The 12,256-nt window shown below is 39.0% G+C and overlaps 1 protein-coding gene and 1 pseudogene across 5 annotated transcripts in view; both read left to right on the plus strand.

Moving 5' to 3' along the window:
• Window positions 1–12,256, plus strand: part of LOC126470154 (ribonuclease P protein subunit p21) — a 47,704-nt gene that overhangs the window by 19,206 nt on the left and 16,242 nt on the right. The gene's annotated exons all lie outside the window — the stretch shown is intronic.
• LOC126426621 (5S ribosomal RNA) lies at window positions 4,403–4,519 on the plus strand (annotated as a pseudogene).

Genomic DNA, 12,256 nt, shown 5'->3' on the forward strand with positions numbered 1-12,256 from the left:
TACTTGAGAGTTTCCATTATCAGGAATAGTTGTAAAATATTTCATTAAAGCCACTCCAAATTGCAAAATTTTAAAATTGATTGGTAGTCATGTTGTCGTACATGCTAAGCCTATTGATAGCACAGATGGGTTGTGACTTAAGACACCAAAAGCCTGAAGAGATAATTAAAAATAGTAAAAAAGAATAAGTATTGCTATAACCACAAGTCATACAATGTCGTCTTAAAAGATAGGTGTTTCAACTAAGAGTTGTATTTGCTTGAATATCAGGCTCATTTCGACTCTATGAATGCAGTGGTGAAGATCCCCCTTTAAGGAAACGCCTAATTTTTTAGCAATAAGGCCATGCATTCATGAGCCAAATGCCTATTTTACATGTAATTGACAGTGTTACACCCTAATGAATTAGGACAATGACCATTATGAATGAAGAGCTAATTACAACATTTTCAGTTACAATTGGATACAATTTGAAAACAAAATTTTATCTTGTTACTGTAAATAGAGGCAAAAAAGTGATGTTCCTTACAATTATTTCCATGCCCCTATGTTTCATTTTACTGTTCAAAAGATCATTTTATGCAGATTTAATAAAGAGATTTGTAAATGAATCAGAGGTGATTGAAATAAAATTCTGATCAGTTTCATTTTATTCAGTCTAAATTAGTGTTCAGATCACATAACCAAATTAATTTATGACAATATACAGAAAGTAAACATGCATCCCCATATCTACCTGTTTAAATAATCAAGTTTTCACTGAACTTGCCAGAAATCAGACATGTGAAGGTATTAGATGCATCACTTACACAAAGGCTATTAAACTAAACTACTTGCCTAACTTAAACTGTACACGGCACTCTCTGTGTAGAAGTTTGAACACAGCCTTCATCAGAAAAAGAAAGAGAAACACCATTCATGTCTTTTCTTTCTCTACTCTCCTGTGTTTATTCATTGCCTTCCAAACTGCATCTACTTACAAACCACACTGTATCAACAGTCACCTGCATACAACACGGGCTTCGTAACTGCGCAGCTGGTCCTAGCTGATGGATTTGGTCATGTGAGCGTGTGTGTGTGTGTGTGTGTGTGTGTGTGTGTGTGTGTGTGTGTTTTCTGATGTAGGCTGTGGCCAAAAGCTTACATGTGTCTCTTAATTGTCTGTCTGCAGCTTGATGTCATCTTTATGGTTAGTAGCAATCTATAATATTGTTCTGAAATGTCACTCAAATTAAACACAGTGGTGTTCTATGACATATAAGAAAGTTCTGCAACAGTCGCATAAGACTGGTGCTAGTGGTTCCACTAAGAGGATATGAATCAAGTTTGTTTTAAATACATGTTGTAATGTTTGTGACTTTGAGATTGGATGTGGTCCGTTGTTAGTCAAGAATACCTTTAAGGTGACAGAGATGCCATTATCAACACCTCAAGAGTTCAAGCAAGGTTGTATAATAGGGCTAAAAGAAGCTGGATGCTCCTTCTGCGATATTGCAAAAAGGCCACTGTTCGCGATTGCCGGCAGTGGTGGTCATGAGAATGCACAGTCGCAAGATGAGGCCCTGGATGGCCATGTGGCACTACATAGAAGGAAAACACTGGCACATCATACTGCATCTGCGGTGGCAGGTGGCACCATAGTGACACAACAAACTGTTACAAATCTATTAATTCAAGGACAGGTCTGAGCCAGATGCCCTGTAGTGCACATTACGCTGACCCCAAACCACTGCTATCTGCGACTTCAGTGGCGTCACATGGGAGTTCATTGGAGGGCAGGGTGGAGTCTATTGATTTCTGATGAAAGCTGGTTCTGCATTGGTGCCAGTGTTGGCTGTGTCATGGTTAGGAGGAAGCCAGTTGAAGGCCTGCAACCAGCCTGTCAGCATGCGACACACACTAGCCCTTCACCTGGAATTATGGTCGGGGGAGGGGGGGGGATGCAGTTTTGACAGCAGGAGCATACTGGTGGTTATCCCATGTACCCTGACTGGAAATTTGTATGTCAATCTGGTGATTTGACCTGTTGTGCTGCCATTCAAGAACTGCAATTCCGGGGTTGTTTTCCAGCGGGGTAAAACACACCCACATAACACTGTTGTAACCCAACATGCTCTTCATTGAGTTAACATGTTGCCTTGTCCTGCTTGATCACCAGATCAGTCTCCAGTTGAGCACAGATGGGACATAACGGACATCTCCATCCACAAACAGCATAAACTGTCCCTGTATTAACTGACCCACAAACTGACATCCAGCACCTGTACAACACATTGCATGCACATTCACATGCTAGCATTCAACATTCTGGCAGTTACACCAGTTATTAATGTATCAGCATTTCACATTTGCGATGGCTTCTTGTGTTTACATGAACTGTGATCTTGCAATGTTAATCACTTACATGTGTTAACTTGGCAAATGTATTCTTGAAATTTCATTACTCTGCATTTATTTTTAGTGTTGCATCAGTGTATGTCCACTCCCTGTATGGACTGGTCAGTTGCACTGTGACCCCTCTTCATTTCATTGTTAGACGGGAGCTTACTCTTGGCTGGAATTCTGGTTGGTTGTATTGTTCCAGTAGTCTGACGACATTGCTCAGAATGGAGGTAGTTAAGCATCTCAGAGCATCGTGTTACACTTTGTGAAACCTAGTCACAATACAGCCTGCAGATAATGTATTTGCCAGTTTCTTCACAACTTTGCCTCCAATATTTTAAAAAAAAAGACACAACCTCCCAGTATTTAAAAAAAAATACAACCTCCCAGTATTCTCACTTTCCCCTCATACATAAAGAAATGGGAACCCTGCATTGTTTGACATTTCATAGTTCTGACAGATTCTCATCAAAGTTGAATGGTTTCTCCAGATCAAGAAGTATCTCATGTTCTGACACTAAAGAAAATTTTCACTTATTTTATGCTAAATCAAATATAGAATTCAAGCAAGCCTTCAACAATGTAGGAAAAGGTATATTGCTACTTACCATAAAGATGATGCTTTAAGTTGCAGACAGGCACAGTTAGCATACTTAAACATAAGCTTTCGGCCACAGCCTTCATCAGAAAATGAAACACACTACTCATTCACACAAGCAACCACGCCTCATGCAAGCATGACTGCCAACTGAGGCATCTTGGACCAGACTGTTACTATCACGTGAAATGGAAGTAGCAATCTGAAAGGGGTGGGGAAGGGAAAAGGGATAGCAGTGCATGGGTGGGGCAAGAGAGGAACACTGTCTGGTAGAGTATGCACTAGAATGCCAACAGGCACAGAGACAGGACATTTTGGGGCAGGGAGGTGAGGAAAACAGAGTGAAAAAAGGAGAGGAACAGGGAAAGATGAGCGGGAGCATTGACAGATGGTGTCAAACGGAGAGGGTGGGAGTCAAGAATGGGAAGGAAATGATAGGGCAGATGGAGTGGAAACTGTTCAGTGGAGGGTATGGGGGACAGTATGTTGCCGTAGGTTGAGGCCAGGACAATTACAGGAGTGGAGAATGTGTTGTAAGGATAGTACCAACATGCACAGTTCAGAAAAGCTGGTGATTGAGAGAAGGATTCAAATGGCTCCATAGTGAAGCAACCATTGAAATCAGGCATGTTATGTTCAACTGCATGTTGTGCTTCAAGGTGGTCTACTTTGCACTTGGCCACAGTTTGGTGGTGGCCATTCATCATATTAGACAGCTGGTTGATAGTCACACCAATATCGTTGACTCTGTGACGCAAATGGTTGTAGATTCCTTGACCTAAGCTATGGGGTGGAAGGTTGTAGGATGCCCTTCTACACACAGGAAGCAGCTACATGGGTAACACAGTACTTGTGTGCACAGGGTTTTTTTTTAGATTAGGTTCCTCCCCACGGGAAACAAACCGTTGGCCTGAAAAAATTACCAGTTCATGACAGTAATGTGGGTGTGCCAACTGTAAAAGTTGTTAGCTCACCTAAACAGGTCATTCCAAAGGATTTACATATGCTATATCTCATATTAGCAAATTGTTGAAGTACTGTAGCAAGATCCCCGAGTTACTCTCCGAAATAAACAGTAACAATGCCAATATTATATTAGGTACCAAAACCTGGTTGGCACCGGACATAAGTAGCAGTGAAATTTTGAACTTGGATTGGACAACGTTTAGGAAGGATAGGACTGATGCTATGGGTGGTGGTGTGTTCATTGCAGTTGAAAGCTGTTTAAACCAGTTGAAATCGATATTGGATCAGACTGTGAAATAGTCTGGATTAAGCTGCAATCAGACAAGGATTGACCATTGTATTAGGATGTTTTTATAGACCACCAGCATCCGCAACAAACTTCGCAGAATGTTTCAGGGAAAGTCCAGAGTACACAGGAAATAAATATCCAAATTATCCATTAGTTATAGGTGGAGAGACAACGGCCTTGCCGCAGTGGATACACTGGTTCCCGTGAGATCACCAAAGTTAAGCGCTGTCGGGTGTGGCCGGCACTTGGATGGGTGACCATCCAGCCGCCATGTGCTGTTGTCATTTTTCGGGGTGCACTCAGCCTCGTGATGTCAATTGAGGAGCTACTCGACTGAATAGTAGCGGCTCCGGTCAAAGAAAACCATCATAACGACCGGGAGAGCGGTGTGCTGACCACACGCCCCTCCTATCCGCATCCTCACCGAGGATGACACGGCGGTCGGATGGTCCACTTGAGGCCTGAAGACGGAGTGCTTTATAGGTGGAGGCTTTAATCTGGCATCCATTGACTGGGAAAATTACACGTTTATCACAGGGGGCAGAAGCAAAGACTCGTGAAGTTATTCTAGGAGCACTTTCAACATACAAGCTTCAGCAATTGGTTAGAAAACCAACTCAAGATGGGAACATATTAGATATCTTGGTGACAAACAGACCTGATCGTTTTGAGGAAGTTAATATAAAAGAAGGTATTAATGACCATAATGTGATTGTGGCTTCTATGTCAGTGGAAGTTGCAAAAAACCAAAGGAACAGTGTAGATTTTTCTTGTTTGGGAAAGCAAATAAAAGTGTCATAGTCAGCTCCAAGCATTCACCGCAAGACTCAAAGATATTGAGCATCTTTTGTTAGAATTTAAAGGTACTGTCCACCACCTAGCAAAAATATAGGGGAGGGAAAGGATCTGCCTTGGTACAACAAACATATTAGGGAGTTGCTGAGAAAGCAGAGAGTTTTGCACAGTCATTTTAAACGTTGTCACTGCCCCGCTGACAAACAGAAATTATGCGAAATGAAAGTAGCTGTCAAAATGTCAGAGAGAGATTCTTTTAACGAATTTGAAAGCAATTTGTCCACATATGCTCTTTGGACCGACCGGTTGTGTTGACATTTCGTGTGTGCTTATTTTTGAAGTTCTAGTGAGTACTAAGTGCAGTGGCTGGATTTTATTAGGTTTAATTACATTCAGTAGTGTAATAACTGTTTGGGGAAGTGAAGATTTTACGTTCTGTGCCACATTTTTAAAGAAAATTGCATAAAACCATTACCGCTTAACAGCCGTTTTTAGGCCTAAATTTTGTGTGCGAAAGTTAAGTGATTCGAAGTCTAAGTAAGTACATTAGTATTATATTTATATTAGAGCCCCATAGAGCATAGTAAATAGGAAATTATCTTTATTTAGTGATACCTTAAGAAGTAGGCCTATATTGTAAACGATCATGAGTGTGAAGTGTTTTAGCTGCCGTAGGATAGTTAGTTCTGGGGTGCTATGCAGCTGTAGTGACAGATCGTTTCACTGGGGGGAATGTAGTGGCATGGAAACTGGGGAACAAAATGAAGCTCTTCCTAGGTACTGTAGTGTGTTCACGGGATATGCAAATAGCAGAACAGGAGGAGAAGATTAGAGCCCTTCAGGCTGAATGAGATAAAGCTAGGGAGGAACTAATTAGGTTAAGGGGGAAGAAGGGTGAAGAGAAGTGGGAAGTGGTAGGAGGGAACAAGGGCCACAGAAAGAGGACAGTATCTGACAGTTACATTGATGGCACAAAAAACAGATTTGCCCTGGTGCCACAGTTAAGTAATGAAGAGCCTCATGTAGATGTAGGTGCAGGTGATGCACAGCAGAATTAAGTTAGGAAGCCTGTTGCTTCAGAAAAAGTAGGAAAAAAATTCTGCTGTTAGGTAGCAGTCATGGAAGAGGCGTGGGCCAACTTCTGAAGGGAAAATTAGGTGACAGCTGCCAGGTCACAAACTCTTTCAAGCCTAGTGCATCTCTCAGCCAAGTGATAAAGGGCCTAGGATCTTTGAGTAAGGGTTTCACGAAGGAGGATCATGTTGTAATAGTGGGTGGAGCAGGGAACGGAATCGATAGGTACCTGGTAAAAATAGCACCTCGTAAAAATAGCATCAGCAACAAACCATACTAATGTTGAGTTTGTGCCTGTTTTCAAGTAGTACAATCGAACCCAGTTGAACAGCTCTGTGAAGAGGGTCAATATGGAGTTGGATCGACTGCTTCGGGCTATTGCTGGGTCAGGGATTGGTTTGGTTCCTATTGACATTATTGGTAGGTGGGGCTTTTCTCCTCATGGCCTGCATCTCAATAGAATAGGGAAGGATATACTAGCTAGGTTGATAGCAAATTCTTTAAGGGGGGACACTGTAACTCATGGAAGTAGTTCTTTTTTAGATTAAGCTCATTATCTACACATTCAATATTGAAACAAGAAGTATTTGAAAATGTTAAGCATAATACTTGTGAAGACAAAAAAAGTAACAATAAATTTACTACATCAAAAATCAGAGGTTTAAAAAACAAAATTAATGAATTTCAGATCTGTTTAGATGAGCTACAGTCTACAAATCCTGTTGATATTATTTTTATTTCTGAACATCATTTAGGTAGTGAAATTTAAATGCTTAGTATGGTAGGATATACCTTAGCTTCAAAGTACTGTAGAAAAGAGATGGAGAAAGGAGTTGCCACTTACATTAGGAAGGGTCACAATTATAAAAACATTGACATTCTTAAATACTGTAGTGATCAGCATTTTGAAGCATGTGCCACACAAGTAGAAACACACACAAGAAAAATAATTATTCACAGTATACAGGGCTCCAACTGGTAATTTCCAGCTATTCACCATACAGGCTTGATGCAGTATTAAATTTCTTAACTTCTAAAAATAATAAACTCATACTAAGTGGAGATTTTAATTTAAATTTTCTGAAGGATAATTACTCAAGATCCATACTAGAGTATCTTACCACTTCTTATAATCTCATTCCTTAGTACAGTTTCCAACCAGGTTTATGGGTACCAGCAGCACTGCTATTGATAACATTTTCGTAGGTACTACCACACTAGCAAATCATAGTATAAATCCAATATTTAATGGTCTTTCAGATCATGATGACCAGTTGCTTACATATGATATAGTGGGATCTGATTCAACTAATAACAGGAAGTGGGAAACTATACGAATAATAAACAGGAATTGAAGGTATAAAAAACTAATTAACTTTTTGTAACTGGGATTCACAGTCATGTAGAACTTTATAAACGACGTCATATTTACACCAGTGACTGTAAAACTTTCTTTATTTCACAGTTGCAGTTTTGGCCTTAGGCCATTATGAAGTGAAGATGTTATGGCTATTAGGTTGACATGACCTAATAGCCATAACATCTTCACTTGATAATGGCCTAAGGCCGAAATTGCAATTGTGAAATAAAGAAAGTGTTATAGTCACTGGCATAAATATGTCTTTTATAAAGTATAAAAAAGCTGTTTGAGTAATACAGACTGGAAAGATGTATACAATTCACCTGGGATAAAAGAAAAATATAACTGTTTCTCTAATACGGTCATAGGTCACATTGAAAACTGCTGCCCTAAGAAAGTAATCAAAGCAAATAGATTAAATGTTTCAAAACCTTGGATTACAAATGGAATAAAAGTATCTTGAAAAACAAAATGAAGACTTTACTTAATTTCAAGGGAAAACGATGACTACAAAGCTAAATCACATTACAAATTATATTGTAAAATTCCAAACAAAGCAGTCGGAACCTCAAAATGTATTTATTTTCAAGAAAAAATAAATGCCTCTAATAACAACATAAAAACTATATGGAAAACAGTAAAAAGTGAAACAGGAAAAACTAATCAGGCAAATCAGGAAATTATGTTCAATGTAAATAATGAGTTGATTAGAGATACCTCCAAAATAGCAGGCACTTTCAACAACTTTTTCCTTTCTGTAGCAGACAACTTAGGTTTGCATAGTTCCTCAGAAGACAGCTTAAAATATTTAAAAAATGCATTTCTGCAGAAGTTTGACAAAATTCAGCTATATTCTACCTCACCAAAAGAGATTTCTAATATTATTAGCTCTCTCAAAAACAAATGTTCCAGTGGTTATGATGAAATCAGCACTAACATAATTAAATGTTGTCCTCAGAACTTTGTGACATGCTGAGTAATGAATCCCTCCACAGTGGTAGTTTTCCAGATAGGCTTAAATATGCTACTGTCAAACCATTACACAAAAGAGACCAATCATCAGTGGAAAACTTCCGTCCCATTTCCTTATTGAAGATATTTTCAAAAGTGTTTGAAAGGGTTATGTACAACAGACTTTATAAACACTTAGTACAGAAAAATATTCTCATTCACAATCAGTTTGGATTTCGGAAAGGATTGTCAACTGATCAAGCTATATTTACTTCTGCAGGTGATGTATTAGAATCGATAAATCAAAAGTTATTTCCACGTGACATTTCTGTGATTTGGCTAAAGCTTTTGATTGTATTAAGCATGATATCCTTATACACAAATTAAAATATTGTGGGATAACAGGAATAGCAGACTCATGGTTCTCATCGTATCTTTTAAATAGAAAATAGTGTGTGTGTGTGTGTGTGTGTGTGTGTGTGTGTGTGTGTGTGTGTGTGTGTGTGTGGCTTACCACATAACAATAGTTATTCAAAATACGAAACCATCAGATAAGGGGTGCCCCAGGACTCTACTTTAGGTCCCTTGTTTCTACCTTCCATATGCAGTGTCACAAAATGCAAATTTTGTCTTATTTGCAGATGATACAAGTATTGGTATAAAAAACAGTACCTGTGATCTCACTGAGCAATCAGCTATTGAAATTTTTGTAAGTATCAGTGGGTAGTTCACAGCAAATGGATTGTCACTGAATTTTGACAAGACCCAGTACATACAGTTTACTACCTCACAAAGGATACCTGACCCTATAAGTATAATTTATTCAAACAATGAAATTAAAGCTGTAGACAGTGTCAAATTTTTAGGGCTACAAATTGACCACAACCTAAATTAGAAAACTCACACTCTAGACCTAATGAATTGCCTTAGTTCAGCTACGTGTGCAGTACACATGATAGCAAAAATAGGTGATTTCAAAATGAAGAAGTTAGTTTATTCGGCCTACTTCTATTCACTAATGAGTTATGGAATCGTCTTTTGGGGAAACTCCTCTCACAAAGAGAACATTTTTCAAAATTCAGAAATGATTCATTAGAATTATATATGGTGTCAGTCCTAAATCATCATGCAGAGACCTCTTTAAGAAACTTGGTATTCTAACTACTACTTATCAGTACATATACTCATTGATGTCCTTTGTCTTTTCCAACATGTTTCTTGTTACACAAAATAGTGCAAAACATGATTATAATACCAGAACCAAAAACAATCTGTATAAGGGCTATAAAAGCTTAACATTAGTACAAAAAGGAGTCAAATACATGGGTACTCATATATTCAATAACTTAGCAGAGCATATCAAAGGTCTTGTAAGTGATAAAGATCAGTTTCAGGGTGAATTAAAGAACTTCCTGTTGGCAAACTCCTTCTACTCCATTGATGAATATCTTCACAAGGATTATAGCTCGTTACTCTGTTTGCATTAGAATTTTATAGTATCCATGTAAAACTTTGACTCTTTCCGCATCCCAGAGACTCCTCTCCAAGGGATCCATGGAAATCAATAAATGTAATAGGAAAAAAAAAAAAAAAAACCACTGCTGATTCTAAAAATAACCCCAAAACATTTTGGTCATACGTGAAATTTATGAATGCTACAAATATTTCAATACCTTCTCTTGCTGACAGTACGGGCAATGTAATGGACGATGAGAAACAGAAGGCCGAAATTCTAAACCTAGCTTTCAAAAACTCGTTTACAGTAGAGGACTGCAGCACCATTCCCCCTTTCAATTATCAAACAAACGCAAGGATGGCTGACATAGTGCTTAGTGTATCTGGGATTGTAAAACAGTTACGATCCTTAGACACCAGGAAGGCATCTGGCCCAGACGATATCCCCGTAACATTATATGTTGACTATACTACAAATATAGCACCATTCTTATCTACATTGGTACTCTGCAATTTCCATACTACTTCTCTACTATTCCACTCTCGAATGGTGCATGGGAAAAAGGAACACCTAAATCTTTCCATCTGAGCTCTGATTTCTCTTATTTTATTATGATCATTATTTCTCCCTACATAGGTGGGTGTCAACAAAATATTTCTGTATTCGGAAGAGAAAGTTGGTGATTGAAATTTTGTAAATAGATCTCGCCGCAAAGAAAACTGCCTTTGTTTCAGTGACTGCCATCCCAACTCACGTATCACATCAGTGACACTCTCACCCCTATTGCCCGATAACCAAAACGAGCTGCCATTCTTTGCACTTTTTTGATGTCCTCCATCAATCCTAACTGGTAAGGATCCCATACCACACAGCAATATTCCAGCAGAGGACGGACAAGTGTAATGTAGGCTGTCTCTTTAATGAGTTTGTTGCATCTTCTAAGTGTTTTGCCAACAAAGTGAAGTCTCTGTTTCACCTTCCCCACAATATTATCTATGTGGTCTTTCCAATTTAAGTTGCTCGTAATTGTAATTCTTAGATACTTAGTCGAATTAACAGCCCTTAGATTTGTGCGATTTATTGTATACCCAAAATTTATCGGATTTCTTTTCGTACCATGTATACAACCTCGCACTTTTCTTTCTTTAGTGCTAATTACCACTTTTCGCACTTACAGAAATTCTCTCTAGATCATTTTCTAATTGGAATTGATCGTCTGATGATTTTACTAGATGCTAAATTAAAGCATCATCGGCAAACAGTCTAATGCCGCTGTCAATACCATGAGCCAAATAGTTTATGTAAATTGTAAAAAGCAGTGGACCTATTACGCTGCCCTGGGGCACACCTGAAGTTACACTTGTTTCTGTTGGAGTCACCCCGTTCAGGATGACATACTGCTCTCTGTCAGAAAATTTTTTATCCAACCACATATGTCATCAGATAGACCTAAGTGCGCACGTTTTGGATCAAGTGACAGTGCGGAAATGAGTCGAATGCCTTTTGAAAGTCGAGAAATATGGCATCAACTTGTGAGCCGATATCTAGAGCCTGTTGTAAAAAGGCAGAAATCCCCATTAATGTACGAGTAAAAAATAAATGCCCAGTCTTTGGAAGCGGTAACATCTGTCAAGTATCTGGGTGTGACTATTCGAAATTATCTCAAATGGAACGATCAGATTACACAAGTAATGGGTAAGGTAAAATCTAGATTGCGGTTTATTGGTAGAATCCTGAAGTGATGCAGTCCATTGACAAAGGAAATTGCTTACAATATGTTAGTTCGTCCAGCCTTAGAGTATTGTTCATCTGTATGGGACCCTTACCAGCTGGGTCTGATTCAAGAGATTGAGAAGGTCCAAAGAAGAGTGGCAAGATTCATGACTGGTACCTTTAGCCATCGTGAGAGCATTAAAAATCTCATAGAAAGTTTGAAGTGGGACACACTTGCAGATAGACGATGCACTAAACGGAAGGGGCTGCTCACTAATTTCCGAAATCCGATCTTTGCCGAGGATGTAGAGCATGTATTATTACCACCCATTTTCAAATCCCGTAGTGATCACCATTCAAAGACAAGAGAAATTAGAACTCGTACTGATGTGTTCAGACAGTTGTTTTTCTCTCATGCGATCCGCGAGCTGAATGGGGGTGGATGCGGTGGGTGTATGACTTTGGCACGAATTGTGCCCTCCACACACTGCTTGGTGGCTAGTGTAGTATATATGTAGACGTAGATGTAGAATATGAAAAGCTGTGCAATGATGGAAGCAGAGCTGGTAAGACGTGGCTGCTTTCACAGGTGGCCAGTCCATTAATAAACCTGTGCTAGGTGGGTAGACTGAGAAGATCCTGCATCTGGGTTTTCCACAAGGTTATGATTCT

This window comes from Schistocerca serialis, chromosome 1 (assembly GCF_023864345.2).
Source record: "Schistocerca serialis cubense isolate TAMUIC-IGC-003099 chromosome 1, iqSchSeri2.2, whole genome shotgun sequence".
NCBI classification, from domain to species: domain Eukaryota; kingdom Metazoa; phylum Arthropoda; class Insecta; order Orthoptera; family Acrididae; genus Schistocerca; species Schistocerca serialis.